Source organism: Schistocerca nitens, chromosome 3 (genome assembly GCF_023898315.1).
Source record: "Schistocerca nitens isolate TAMUIC-IGC-003100 chromosome 3, iqSchNite1.1, whole genome shotgun sequence".
NCBI classification, from domain to species: domain Eukaryota; kingdom Metazoa; phylum Arthropoda; class Insecta; order Orthoptera; family Acrididae; genus Schistocerca; species Schistocerca nitens.
In genome coordinates, this window is record NC_064616.1 from 860670032 (window position 1) to 860683745 (window position 13714).

Genomic DNA, 13714 nt, shown 5'->3' on the forward strand with positions numbered 1-13714 from the left:
ACAAACTGAAGACTCTCTCCTAGTAACAAAACTTGAATACAACAAGTACCAGCCAGGACCTTTCATTATGCATTGACAAAGCTGTCTTTGTAGCTACAAACTGGTAAAAATTGTATTAGGGATTTAGTTTTATTATAACTTGCTAAATTATTATTCATATTATTTATTTCCGAAAGAAAATCTAGGAGCATAAAGTAATAATCATGAAAAACATAAATCAGGATGTCTGGATGGAGATTTGAAGCTCACCCTGCGAGTCCAGGGTCTTAAACAGTGCACAATCTTGCTCCTTTGAATGACCTCTCATAACTCATTTCCCTAGCTGTCTCTAGATTTAAAATATTTCCTTTATAGGCAAACTCATGAATTCCGCAAACAGAGATATTGTGAAACACAGCTTGCTCTGCCCATCCATAAGTCCAGAGGTCTGTATGTAACATTTCCAATATCCTCTCATGTTGAGATTAAATTTTATTATAAATCTAAAAATTGTCTTGGTGCTGAACACAAGAAAACTGCATCAACTGAATCTGAGAGAATATGGAATAATAAACCCTAACTGACAATCCACTGTTGGACACTGTTGCAGTAGGTGTTAGTTTACAGGGTTGTAGGCCAATGTTTTGGTGCTGAATTACCTGTCAGTACTGCATCCTTGCAGGCCAGCTGCACATTACATGAGTGCTTGCTGCCATGCATAAGCCGTACTGGCCTCCCCTCTGTGGTGGCACGTTTTGCTGGCTGCCTTGTGTATCACGCAAGTGTTCCACTCATTCCAGGAACCTCACATAATGCCTGTAATTATCTGTAGGCACAGCTACTAATTCCCAAAGAATATTCATTCTATGCCCATGGTGGACAATTTGATAGCCACACCTGAGTTAAGATATTTAATTCACTTCCACAGAAATTCCCTCATGATCCCATGATCTGCTTGATATTTGCTACCACTCTGGAAATCCACTAACAACTCCCTTTGACTTTCCTCAGATAAGTACTCTTTTAATAATATGTCCTTAAACCCTGATAGATCAGTAAAAATACTGGACATCTCATTAGCCCGTTGAACTGCGTCCCCTCATAAATGTCCTATAACATAGGAAATTTGTTCTTGCTCAGACCAGAATATAGTTAACACATCCAGGAATTCAATTTTGGGTGCACAATTCCATATGGATCAAAGTAATTGGATTTCCTACAGCAAATGAATGCTGTGTCTGCTGAAGTACCAGATGAGGCTTGCACCCTCTTTCTTGACAACTTCAAGATTGCTTGTTCATTTTTAACCAGTTGCACAACTGCTGTCTGATTATGCACAACTTGTTCTCTTTAAACAATTCAGTCCCTGTTCGCTCTGTAGCCAGGCCCTGAGTCATGTCTGTAAGATGCCCCTTAAAATTATTATTCTGCTCCAAACTTACATTATTACATAAGCTAGTTAACTCGTCATTAATTTTAGGTTCATACTGTGTTTGTGTAATTCTATTGCTGCCATGAAGGTGTGATAACCAGTCTCATTCCCTTTCAAACTTTTTGAAATTTGTGATACTGATTCTTTGTGGCATTCCTCACAATTGTTGCACATCTCAACAATATCAGAAACTACCTTAACAAATATTTTTTTCAGTTGTGTCTTCACCTGCTGTTCTAATTGCAACATATATTTTGTAAACTGTTCATCAATGTCACATTTTACTTCTGTTTTCAGTCTTGTCATTTCTGAGAATACATGATACTTTGTTGCTTCATTACCCTGATTTATTTGAGTTTGCGTAGCTTTCATTGCAACCATCTGTGTGTAGCCACCCGCTGTGCTGCTTGTCTTACTGTCATTATGTACTGACCACAGCTCAGCTGCAAGGACCCCTGATGGTCACTCCACCCAGGGTCAATCTGTCCAGTGCCCAGCTACATGTGACCAATGCCGCAACAACACAGCTAATCTGTGTTGGGGATGTGTGGTCCATACTCTTTGCCATGTGGGACTTATCACACCTTGTCAGGATACTTTCAAAACCTGAAATAATTAATTATATACTCTCCAAGTCAACAAAACCTATAACTTGTGAATCATGACCAAAGGATCATCAGCAACGACTACATCACAACACTTGAGTAGTTAACAGCAGGCCAGTATGCAGTGCTCAACCTACCTACCTACACACACACACACACACACACACACACACACACACACACACAGGAGTGATACATTGCCTATGCCATTAGTTTTGCTCATTAATTACTTGTGTCTAAGTCTCAGCAGTTTGTTGCCAGCAGAAATATATTTGAAACACAATCATAATGTTCACTGCCTGTGTGACTTGACTTAGACAACCTTACTAGCATAGTATGTGTGCCAGCAAAGCTAATTGTGCAATCATACCAGTGCTACACTCAACACATGTGCATCAGTTCTGGTGTTGAGCTGCATCTCGCTAACATTGGTGTGTCACCCCGCTGTCCTGAGTATTACATCCCTGTAAATTATGTCTTAACTTTGACTTCAGGGTTTTTTTCAGTATTCCTACACTTGCTCATTTTCTTTCCAGAGCCTACTGGCTTTGCATGGTGACTGGAAACATTGGGAGACACTGGCCATGTCTGCCTCTGAATGGGCCATCTGGTCTTGTCATGCTCCAGCCACCTCCGAGTAAATTCTGACAGTCTCGCTGAATTATAACTTGAATATCTCTACTATGTATACTCCAATCACAGACAATTTTCACCATTGTTAGTGTTATAAAATACTGCACCAATTAACATGTTTTCAAACGAATAACTTTTGTTAATTATTATGCTTAGTTGGTTAATTTGTTTAATTATCAACTTGAGGAATGTGCACAGTGTTAAGACAGCACATTGCCACATTTCACATAGACAAGACACCAGGCTGTTGTAGTGTTCCGTAACTTCTGAAGGGCATTCGATACAGTTCCTTGCTATTGCTTAATGAAATAAAGATGAGCTACAGACTATTAGAATCTGAATTCAGGTCTTCCTACATCCTAGCAGATGGAACTCAACATGTCAGTCATGACAGGATGACATGGTCAGAGATTAAAAGCAACTTTGAGAATATGCCAAGGGATGGTTATAGAGCCATTATTCTTCACCAATTATACAAGGATTGACAAATATATAGAAACACCATGAGAAATGCATCCATGAATGTAAATGCAGATGCTAGTTAAGAGTGCAGGTTGTGCTGTTGTATCTGACTACCAATGGCACCTGTGCAATGTCCTCAATATTTTACAAATGTCACCATTGTTAGAACAGTGTTCTGTATAATAGTGAGTGCATTAAGTTGGAGCTAAGTGAATCCTAATGTGAGAAAACTGTTGGTGCTCATATTGTTGGCGCTTCCATAACCAAGATAACCAAAGTGCTTGGTGTTTCAAGAGTCCCCGTCTCAATGAGTTATATGGCATACAGTGAAAGTTGAAAAACATCATCTGCTAAGTCATAACACAGGTGAAAATGCGTGTTGAGTGGTCGTGACAGACAGCCATTGAAGAGAATTGTGACACAAAATAAGAGAACAACAGCTGAAAAAGTCACTACAGAGCTAAATATCACACACGCGAACCCTGTCAGCACCAAAATGGTACAAAGGATCTCCCTAAGTGGACAATTGCAGGGCAAGCTGGAATTCTAAAACCACTCATTACTGATGCAAATGCCTGTAACTGAAAAACATGCCACAAAAACTAGACTATGGAGCAATAGAAGAAAGTTGTTTGGTTAGATGAGTCTTGTTTTACGCTGTTTCCAACTTCTGGCTGAGTTTATGTCTGAAAATTGAAACATGATGGTGGTTCAGTGATGTTTTGGGCAGCCGTATTATGATAGTCCAAGGGTCACATGGTTACATTTCAAGGTCGCATGACTGTCAATGATTATGTAAGCATTTTGGCTGATCAGGTATATCTCATGGTCAGGTGTTCTTCGCCAGTGGTGATGCTGTGTTCAAAGGTGGCAGGGCCCCTGTGCACACAGCTTGCATAGTCCAGGAACTGGTTTTGTGAGCACGAGGTTGAATCATCACACTTGCCTGTCCACCACAATCATCAGATCTCAATGTTATTGAGACTTCAAGGTCTACTCTGGAAAGAAGGGTGCATGATCGCTATCCATCTCCACGATCGCTACATGAACATGTCACTATTTTCCAGGAAAAATCCCTTGAAAACCATGCATAACCTGTATTTACCTGTTCTGAAATGACTGGAAACTGTTTTGAATACCATCTGATTTCCTATACCAAATTGGGTATGGTAATTTGTTGTTTCCATATTTTTGTGTCTCCCCTCCCCTCCCCCCTTCTGCCCCCCCCCCTCCCCGCTCGAATGTAAGAAGAAGCAATATATTGGTTGACTCTTCTAGGAAGATACACCCTCAGAGCTGTAAATTGTAGTTGGCTTAGCATCTCTGTGATTCTTTTGTGTCCACTAATTGAACCTGTAAAGAAACATGCTGCTCTTTGCTGGATTAATTGTATCTCCTCTGGTACGGATCCCCCAAGACAAACAATATCAAAGTATTGGTCGAATGAGGGTTTTGCCTCACGTGTGCATGGATTAAATTTTCTGAGGATTCTTCCAATGTTGACTAGTTTGTGTAAATGATCTAGTGGATGACATGGATAGTTCCATGAGGCTATTTGTGGCTGATGCTGTTGTATATTGAAAAGTTGCTGTGTCAAAAAGCTGTAGTGAAGTTACAGAGGATCAACTTACATTTGAGACTAGGAGTTGACCCTAATCATAAATATAACATATCACACATTTTGCGTAATTCGGCATAAAGACACATTATTGTTCAATTATACTATTGCCAATAAATCAATGGAAACAGTGATAACCGTAAGATACACCGGTGTGCAAATCTTAAGGACAAAAGAAACTTTTGCATGATGTGTCACTGGCAAATAACATAGCCTGTTGAAAGTTGGATCATACATAGAAAGAACTGCTATGGTATAGTACAGTACAGCACAGTATAGTACAGAAGTTAACTTAAAGAAAGATACAGTGAGACGAACAGAAATGACACTTTCATTCAAATAAAATAATTGTACTGAAGTCACTGCACTTCGTGATGATCCCCTGGCCATTACTAACGATGTGTGATCACTATGGGCTCCACTCCATGCCCTGAAACATGTTTCCACACTGGCAACAAGGTTGGTAAGGAGTACTTGAGGTAGAACATTGTATTTCTTCACCAGTGCACTTGACGATATTGGATGGCTGTTAGTGCATGTGGATGTGCTGCAGTATGTCTCCCCAGTGTATCATGCATGTGCTCGATGGGATTTAAGTTGGGAGAACAGGCAGGCCAGTCCATTCACTGAGTATCCTCTCTTTCCAAGAGCTCTTCCATTTTCACTGTTTGATGAGGTCGACCATTGTCATCGAGCGAGGTGGCGCAGTGGTTAAACACTGGACTCGCATTTGGGAGGACGACGGTTCAATCCCGCGTCCGGCCATCCTGATTTGGGTTTTCTGTGATTTCCCTAAATCGCTCCAGGCAAATGTCGGGATGGCTCCTTTCAAAGGGCACGGCCGACTTCCTTCCCCGTCCTTCCCTAATCCGATGAGACTGATGACCTCGCTGTCTGGTCTCCTTCCGGGGAAAAAAAAAAAATCGACCATTGTCACCCATAAAATTACATCACGGCTGAATGCAGCTCTGAAAAGACGCACATGGGAAAGGAGAACAGTGACAGTGACCAGTGAGTGTGTCATGTTCAAAGATTTGTAGGTCAGTACAGCCACGCAGCATTATGCCTCCTGCCAACTACCATTTAGTTTTGGATGAGGTAGAGCTTTTACTTCAGTGATTACAGTGTGGTGGTTGGAAAAGCTGATAGGGATGATATAACCTTATGCATCAATTCCCATTGTGGTATAGATTCTATTAAGCCTTGATGATGCTATTGCCAAAATACGCATGTAGCGGGTACATGTAATAGCCTGTCACTTAACCACATCTTTGATGTTCAGGCCACAATCTAGTTTTGCAGTGGACCACAGAAGTGTGTTGAGCCTTTTGAATCTGCCGCCCTTAATGAGCAATTTAGGTTTTTTGTATCTCTATATAGAATTTTGATGTGTGTTATATCACTAGCACAAATATAGCACTTGTGTATAAGACCTATATTGTCAGTGTTAACAATCTCCTCCTAGATTATAGCTACAGAATTAAAACTATAGGCAGACAGAGCATAGTTTATAATCTTTTCTTGGTACAGATAGTTTTTACATAATACAGTAGGATATTCTCCATGGTATACAGTCAGCACAGCTTTCTACAGCATATACACCACTTCCTGATTTTCAAATGCAACTTGCTTATGAAGAATAGCATGTATTCCAGCAGGGCAATGGAATCAGATGCCTAATATATAATTCCACCAAGAGATCATCTACAATACACCTGTGAGCCCCCTTTTTTAGTAGTGTGTTGCTCTTTGGTACTAGTTCCCTCCAGCAAAAATGTTCCATTGAAACTACAGTCTTTTAAGGCATATATGCCCCCTCATTATTTTGAAATGCAATTTGCTTATGAACAATAGCCACTCTACATAGCTTAGACAGCTGAAGTTGGATAGTATTCAGTGTTTTCAAAATATGAGAAAGTACAAGGGGATGTCATTGTTGGTAGCTGGCAGTGGAGGCATATTTTGTAAGAATCAGTAAACAAGAAGCGGTATTTAAGATAACTAAAGTTAGCATTCTGTGCCCACTCTAATCCATGTGTGTTTTAATGTATGTAAGGGTTGGCTTTGGCAGTTAACATTGTGTGTTGGCGAGAATTTTTTTTTTTTTTTTTTTTCTGCATTGACATTCGGATAAAGAAGAACAAGTGAGCTTGAAGACACTTTTGTAGATTACTTCTGACTTGGTGGTGGAATCCAAATCACTGTTGAATGCTAAAGAAATCTGGTAAGGAAAGCATTAAGAGCACAAATATTCTTGTGCATTTACACACAGAATATGGGAAAAATATGGAAAATATGGAAAAATATGAAAAATATATAAAATATATATAGCCGGTCCCAAGCCTGGTTGAAAAAGGAGGAGGGGGAGGAGTAACACCTCATAAAAAAAAAAACCTTGGTTCACCTGGCCCGGGTGATAGTACCTCGTGAGGGCCCCTTGCCAGGGACACGGTGAAGACCTCAACGGCAGTGAAGGCGGAGATGAAGATCATCGGTACGGCGGAACTGGCAGAAGAGGCAACCTTGCTTTTTGGGATACTATAAAAGCTATCGTCCAAGGTTATTTGGACAAAGGGCACGACGGTTCCACAGGTTAGTGGCAGTAACCCTACAGCGTCTGTTCCACATGTTAGTGGCGGCTAATCTATAAAACTCAGAAGTGGAACTCTGAGCTTAACCAGACTGAATCTCAATTTCAGTCACAAACCCAGTCCAATTAAATCAACATGGATACAGCACCTTCAAAGACAAATTACCCCAGTGGGTCAAATCCCACGGTTGAAAAACCGCAAGTGGTCTATTCGGATTCTGGGGAGACCACAGAAGTGTGCATGGAGGTAAATCGGAGTACCTCAAAACCCCGTAATAAGAAAATCAAACCAAAATCTAGAATTTGGCTAATGACATTTAATGTAAATTCTCTCTTAAAAATGGGAAAACTAAAAAACATCCTGGACAAATCCAGAGAACGTAAAATCAAAATTATTGCATTTCAGGAATCACGATATAAAGATGAAAATCCTTTTGATTCGGAAGGATACAGGATATACAAAGGAAAACCTGGAAAACGAGTCATGGCAAATTGTCCACAATTTGGAACTGGATTTATAGTAGATACATCAATACTTGATTCAGTCGCAACTTTCAAATCTTACTTGGGTCGGCTCTCCACGATGACAATAAAATCAGCTAATAAGATATACACCCTAATCAACGGACATGCACCAACTAACATCACTAACAAAAACAAAATAGAAGAAGTAGAAGAATTCTGGAACCAATTAGATAATATTCTCCAAAAAATCCCAAATAACCATGTCAAAATCCTTATGGGCAATTTCAATGCACAAATCGGTAAAGAAAAGAAATATCGATATTGGGTAGGTAAATGGTCAGGGCATACACAGACCAACCGGAATGGCATGCGACTCATTGAAATCTGCAAAAACCATGACCTATTTTTCAAATCAACATTTTTCAAGCAAAGAGCCTCGAAAACGAAAACTTGGATCTCACCTAATCCATTACTAGGTGAATATCAGTTGGATCATATAATGATCTCCCGCGTAAATACAGTAGAAATCATGAAACTTAAAGTCCTTAATGGACTAGACCTAGATTCTGACCATTACCCAACAAAATTCTCCCTAGATGTCATTCCAGAAAAAAGAAAATTCACTAAGAAATCTCCACACCGTAAATATGATGTACAAAAGATAAATGGCAATGAACAATTTACAAAAGAAACGCAATATTTAAAACCACAAAATTGGCAACAACTGCAAGCAGGACTTTTAAATGCAGCTGAAACTGTAGCACCGCAAACAAGCACACGTAAACACCCATGGTGGACAGATGAGTGTGACCAACTGATAAATCTCAGACAACAGGCGTGGCAAAATTGGTTGTGCAACAAAAATCAAAAGACCCTGGAAGATCTCAAAGATACCAGGAAAACAGTCACAAAAGCAATACGAACAGTCTGTAAACAACACGAAGACAAAAAATTGCAAGACATAGAAAATGATTTCAAGAAAAACAATTCCCGAAATTTCTACAGAGTATTCAAACAAAAATTAACAAAGTACTCTCCTCCATCACTCCAGTTCAAAAATGACCATGGGGAAATTGCTCATACCAACACCGAAAACTGTGAAATTCTTGCAAAATACTTTTCTAAATTACTGAATTGTGAAAAGCCTGCAGAAAAATTTGAGTTCCATCGTACACAACGAAACCCAGACTCAAAGCCACCAAGTTTACAAGAGATTAAAGAGATAATTCAGTCACTGAAAAATAACAAAGCATCAGGAGAATACCAAATCATCGCAGAATTATGGAAAAATGCAGGAGAAAATCTTATTGCAAAACTCAAAGAAATTATACATTATATCTGGAAAACTGAAAAAATCCCCACAGATTGGAAGGCTGCAATCATACATCCTCTGTACAAAAAAGGAAGTAAAACAGACCCCAACAACTATCGTGGAATCTCTTTATTGTCAATAACATACAAAATTCTGTCTAATGCCCTGCTAAACCACGAAGAACCTCAGCTGGATTCAAAACTAGGCGAATACCAAGGTGGGTTCAGAAAAGGTCGATCTTGTGTAGAACAGATCCTTAACTTGAAAAACTCAATGAAATATTTACATAGTACTTCAAACAAAAGTTATGTCATCATGTTTGTCGACTTTAAAAAAGCATATGACAGTATAGACCGAGAATCCCTTTTTGAAGTATTAGCAGAATTTGGACTACATCAAAAGACAACAAACATCATAAAAGAAACACTCATGGAGACCAAATCCAAAGTAAAATTTATGGGAGAATTGAGCACAGAATTTGAAATAGACACAGGAGTACGACAAGGGGATGTACTGTCCCCAGTGCTCTTCAATTGTGCTCTTGAAAAAGTTGTTAGAGAATGGAAAAAAGCAGGTGCGCCAGCACACAGACTGGGACCAAGACATAAGGGCATAGAATTACACTGTTTAGCATTTGCTGATGACATGGCACTGATCGCACAAGACATTACTGATGCACAGAAACAGCTAGAATTATTACAAGAACAGGCAGCTAAAATAGGATTACAAATTTCATTTGAAAAAACAAAATTTATGACTGACGTCAAAGATGCACCTTATGATCTCAAAATTGGTAATAACTACATCTCTCGAGTAAAAGAATTTAAATATTTAGGTGAATGGATTGCAGAAAATTGTAATGAAAAGAAATCTGTCAGATCAAGAGTCCAGAAAATGGAGACGGCGTTTCAGTTAACAAAAAACATTTACAACAAAAAGAGTCTCTCGTGGAACTGCAAAATACGACACTACACAACAGTAATTAGACCCGAAGCTCTCTACGCATCTGAGACACTAAACCTTCAACACAGAACACTAAAAGAGGAATTAGAAGTGAAAGAACATAAGATAATGAGGAAAATCCTAGGACCAAGAACTAAAGATGGGGTACATTATCCAAAACCCAATGCAGAAATATATAAAAATATCTCCAAAATAGCAGACACAATGCGCATGAGAAGAATCCAATTCATGGGGCACTTAGAAAGAATGGACTCAAACAGGTTAACGCACAAAATCCATACATTTTTAAAGAACAAAACCACAAGACCGAACTGGTACAAACAGACGGAAAAAGACCTACATGATAGGAATGAAATCAGAAAAATCACAAACACACGGGGTTTTGAGGAAGAAGAGAGAAAAACCAACCGACATACATGGTCTACGCAACGAAAGCTAGCCCATTCGTTGTTTATGAAGGAATACTGGGCGAAAAGGAAGGCCAACAAATGTTGATTACGCGTGGTCCTAAGAGATCCATCTGCGAAGAAGAATATAAAATATCAAAAAAGGGAAAAAATGGATATGCAACGGAAATACAGGATATCTTTATTAATATGGAGGGAGTAATCAAACTTTGCTGCAAAAACCATAAGTTGTTAATGTAGGCGCTAGATACATAGGAGCAATATGCATATCAGCAAAAAATTTAGCAGGGTAGTGCTGGAAACCATTTTGAGGATATATAAAAAAACCTGTTGCTATGTCGTATTAAGCAGAATTGCCCAGCATTAAAATGCATATTCTAATGGATCAAGTGCTTGGAATATAGCATCAGCGCATCAGCTCCATGTAGATGATTTTCACCTTCTGGATGTGGCTATATGCATGTGGATATAACGCAAGACTAGACTGGCGTTTTTTAAAAAAAAATTGAGATGTATGACCACCTAACAACAAACTGTGTGCAAAGAGAAGACTATCAGGCAAGCAGTAGTGTTATCCGCAATGCATGTGTGTGTTTTAGTGTATATTAGGGTTGGCTCTGGCAGTAAGCATCCTGGGTGGCCATTCAGAAGAAGAGGAATAAGTGATCTCGCAGAGAATTTGCAGATTTCCTGGCTGGGTGGGGGAATTTGAATCACTATTGGATGCTAAAGAAATCTAGTAGGGTAAGCAATAAGAGCACAAATATTCTTGTGCATTTACACACAAAATGTGGAAAAATATGGAGAATATATAAAAATATGGAATAAATATTAAAATATGGGTTATGAGCGAATCACAAAAACTTGATAATGATAACACCATTGTAGCCATTTTCCTCTTAGGTCACTACCCACCTGTGGAAGGATAAAATTCACCCATAAGGACTGTAAAGATGTGGAGAAGTCATAGCTCAGCTGGTCAGATGCTAGATTATATATATATATATATATATATATATATATATATATATATATATATATATATATATATATATATATATATATATATATATATATAAAATCTGTTACTTCAATTACAATACTGCAGCTGATGGTAATAGATTCAAATTAGTTCATACAAAATAGATTACCACCCCCTTAACTGGCTGGATTGTAATGACCTAACACATTTTATCTACTTTGATCTCTATGATTTAGATTAGCAACTATACTATTGTTCAGTGTTTGCCTAATATTAATTCAGTTATCACAAGTAAACCTGTTTCTCAGTTTTCACTATAAGCACTTCAATTTACATGATACTTTGAAGATGGATGATACAGAAGATGTGTGGGTGTTTTAGATATTGTGCATAGCTTACATTGCATTAGAGGTACACATTTGCAGATTCTAAATTCTGTTCCTTGGAGACAACCTACAATATGGTCCACATAAATCCAGCCCATATCACATTGCTGTGTGGCATGTCAGGCTGCCTCTGCCCACACCCAAGAACCACTCACATCAGTGTGATAACATTATCTAACAGCCAGCAGGCAGCTGTTGGTGTCCCATGGTTTAATGATTCAAAAGGTACAACATCCTTCTGTGGCCCACTACAAAACATGATTGGAGATCTGAACATGAAATAAGTGGTTGAGTGACTTGCTATTGTGCATCCCCACTCCACTTATCTCTCTGCTGCATTGGATTCTGGATTGTTATATGAACTATGAATTGGTGTGCTGATAATGGCGTTGTGAGGAGTTATGAATCTTATGCTATTATTTTGCAACCATCAAGTTTGATTGCTCTCACTGAGCCATCTCATTCAGGATTAGTGAACTATTACTTGTTCTATTGCTGTTTAATTGTGACTTAATAATAACTGTGCATGTTAGCACACAGGAATTAAAAAAGCATGTACAAAAATTACAAATATTCCTGCTTTGTAAAAAAATATCTCTAGGAACAAAACCTAATTCTAAAGACTTCAAGAAGTTAACATTAATAGGGAAAGGAGACATATGTATGGATCAGATGTTTCCAACAAGCTGACATAGTACATTAAATGCCATGTAGACAAAGTGACGAGTTATGACTGAAGTACGGAACTTTCCATCGGAAAACTCATTTTACTTTTCTGAGGAGTATCTTAACAAAAACTGTTAAATTTACTCTTCTAGATTATATTATAATAAGAATTAGCAGTTAATTTAATAGCCTTTGGTAATGAGAAGTAATTTCATTGTATTGCTTTTCAAGAAAGAGTGTTTGTGTTCTGGCCCCAGATGAGCCAATTGTGTCTGACTGCTGTGTCATCCTCTGCCAGTGGCATCATCAGTTGCAGTATGGAGGGGCATGTGGTCAGTACACCCCTCTCCCAGTCATTGCCAGGTTTCTTGACCTTAGAGCTGTTACTAATCAATCGAGTAGCTCCTAAGTTGGTCTCACAAGGGCGTGTGCACCCTGTACCACTTCTTTCTCCCCCCCCCCTCCCCCCCCCCCCCCCACACACACACAAATAATCCCTGGCAGTACTGGGAATCGAACCAGGGTTCCACATAAGGCAGTTAGCTGCACTGATCACTTGGCTATAGAGGTGGACTTTACATAAAATCAAATATATATATTTGACTTTTACCACATCACAGAGCCTATTCTCTGTGAGACGGATTCAATGTGATTAATTTAATTTAAAAAGAAAATCAGTGCAAAAGGTTCACTGATGTTTTTACACATGTAAGTTGAGATCTGTTACTATGAGGACATTTTTAACCCTGCACAACAGTTAAGGTAATTGATGAATACCAAGTGATGAGATATTTATCTACCCTTTCTTATTAGAACACAAGTTTATTTCTCATTTTATTTTTTTCACAGCAGATTCATTAATATTCACAAAAGATAGATGCACAATTTCGTATCAATTTTTAAAAAAAAAAATTATAATGAGCCCACTGCAACATAAGCAGATTACATATGATATTGATGTAGTCATACATTTATATTGCCTACAGAGGCAAAAATACTTTCTGACTTCAACTCACATGCATATACCCTTTATACATGTAACTGGCAGAAACTGCATTCTTACTTAACACAATAAATTTTTGCACACTGCTGATGCTGCCATCAAAATCTACAGTCTTTTTTTATTGTGATGTCTTTAAGGAGTACAACCACCTTTTAAACATCAGAGATGAAAATATCCGGTATTCTGCAATGAATTGTGACGTAATACAAGT